This window comes from Ovis canadensis, chromosome 2 (genome assembly GCF_042477335.2).
Source record: "Ovis canadensis isolate MfBH-ARS-UI-01 breed Bighorn chromosome 2, ARS-UI_OviCan_v2, whole genome shotgun sequence".
NCBI lineage: Eukaryota > Metazoa > Chordata > Mammalia > Artiodactyla > Bovidae > Ovis > Ovis canadensis.
In genome coordinates this window covers 240937890-240940470 of record NC_091246.1, presented here as the reverse complement: position 1 = coordinate 240940470, position 2581 = coordinate 240937890, and positions in this window count along the sequence as shown.

The window sequence follows — 2581 nt, the reverse complement described above, 5'->3', positions numbered from 1 at the left end:
GCCTGTGTCTTGTATTTCTTTCCCCTCTTGCCTGTCAGGCAGCAAGCAGAGGTGTGGGATTCTGGGCCAGCAAGCCCCACGTGTGCAGCCTTCTCCAGTGGAGAAAGGATGAGGAAACACCAGAGATCAAGGTAGCAGCGGTAGCTGCTGTATGCCAGAGGCTGCCCTCCATGTAGTACAGGGCTGTCCTTAATCCCATTTTTATGACAACCCTAGGAGGTAGGTGCTGTCACTCCTATAGAAGAAAAACACAAGCTTAGGGAGCTACAGTGACTTGCCCAAGGTAACACAGCTAGGAAGTAGTGGAGCTGGGCCCCAAAACCCTCTGAAAGATGACACTGCTATCCTGATGTGATGTCCTGATTCTCAGCACACAGTCACTGAGACCCTGCTCCATGCCAGGTACCACGGTAGATGGTGAAGATGCCAAGACACAGAAACAAACATGTCAATACACACAGGTGATTATAACAGTTACAAGGTACAGAATGGCTCATGGGAGAGAACACTGAATGCTCTCTGGGCTTCTTGGAGGAGGGGTCAGTCTGAGTTGTATCAGCTACTTCACAGGGGGACAAGAGGAGGAAAAGGTGCTTCAAGCAGAGCAGTAGCAAAGAGATTTGGAACATTCTGGTGTATCCAGGGAGGGTAAGCAGAATGTGGTTCCTAGAACAGGAAAGATAAGGAAAGTGGGGCAGAGGTGGATTGGAGCTGGAAAGGTCTGCAGGGACTGGATCAGGGAGGCTCAATGGCTGTAGGCTAGGGAGATCAAGGCAGTCAATCCTAAAGGAAATCAGCCATGAATATTCATTAGGACTGAAGCTGATGCTGCAATACTTTGGCCACTTGATACAAAGAGCCAACTCATTGGAAAAGACCCTGATGCTGGGAAAGATTGAAGGCAGAAGAAGAAGGGGGTGATAGGATGAGATGGTTAGATGGTATCACTGACTCAATGGTCATGAATCTGAGCAAACTTGGAGACAGCGAAGGACAGGGAAAGCCGGCGTGCTACAGTCCATGGGGTCCCAAAGAGTCGGATAAGACTTAGGAACTGAACAACAAGGGAGGGGATGTGAGCAAGGCCAAGGGCAAGAATGGAAATGAAGCTGCTTGGAAGCCCTCCTGGCTCCCCGTGGACCACAGGATGGAGGGCTCAGGGGTTGGCAGGAGAAGAGACAGTTATAGACACTCATCTAGTCTGAGCATGTCCCCTGAGTCCTTGTTCTGCCACAAGTTATACTGGCGCTCCCTTGGTGGTGCATAGAAGACAGACACTGCAGCAAATGTTTTTGGTGCTTTTGTTGAGTCAGGCATTGTGCCAGGCACTGGGACAGAGACAGAGATGAGGAAGATACAGTCTCTTCCATAGACAACCAGGAGAGAGAGACACCTCGTGAACAACTTAGGGTGCCAAGTGCTGAGGAAAATGTGTGTCCAGGGCAAGAGGGAGCAGAGAGGACATAGGCTGACCCTGTCTGAAAATGCAGGGACGTGGGCTCGATCCCTGGTCGGGGAAGATGCCACGTGCCTTGGAGCAACTAAGCCCGTGGCCCTTGAGCTGGTGCTCCAAAACAGGAGAAGCCATTCCAATGATAAGCCCACGCACCATAACAAAGAGTAGCCCCTGCTTGTCATAACCAAAGCCGACACCCAGCAAGGAAGACCCAGCACAGCCAAAAATAAATAAACAAAAATACTTTTTAAAAAGCGTATGGAAAGGCACAAAAGAAGATAGGAGCATACATGGGAAAATGTGGTTTCCCAAATATGGATGGAGCCTGGATTGCCTGGTGGGGAGTTGCCCAAGAAGCCAGTAAGGACCAGCCTAACATGATAAGGTCTTTGCTTTTAAAGAGATTGGGGCAGGGAGTCGGTGCAGAGAATTCCCTGGTGGTCCAGTAGCTAAGACTCTCAGCTCCCAATGAAGGGGGCCTGGGTTCGATCCCTGGTCAGGGAACTAGATTCTGCATACAACTAAAGATCCCAAGTGCCACAACTAAGACTCACCATAGCCAAATGGAGCAAGTGGGAGAACCTGGACACAGGAGACCAGTGTGGAGACAGGTAAAACAGACCAGCAGAGAACAAAGGGGTCTGACCTTGAGCAGTGGCAGTAGGAAGAGGAAGATAAGGTTCCCTTTCCTGACCCCGAATCCTAGAACTGGCGTTTTGAGTTGCTTCCGTCAATGGGCTGGGTACACAATTAGAGATGGCAATTTATTGTGACAGGACCTCAGCTCCCAAAAGATAGTTCTTCTTGGGATCCATGACAAAGACATAGCCTTCCTCTGTGTGTTGAGATGGGGAGTAGGCGGACCGGAATGCAATTATGTAAAAAGGGAGATCTAATGTGCACCAGCTATAAATTTCATGATTCAAAAGGCACATAAGGAACTTCCCTGGTGGTTCAGTGGTTAAGATTACAGGCTCCCCACTACAGGGGATGAGGGCTCGATCCCTGGTCAGGGAACTAAGATCCCACATGCCACAGGGTGCAGCCAACAACAACAGCAAAAGACACTTGAACCTCAGAGTCTCAATTTTCTCATCTCAAAATAAGGAGATCATATTCCTTGTT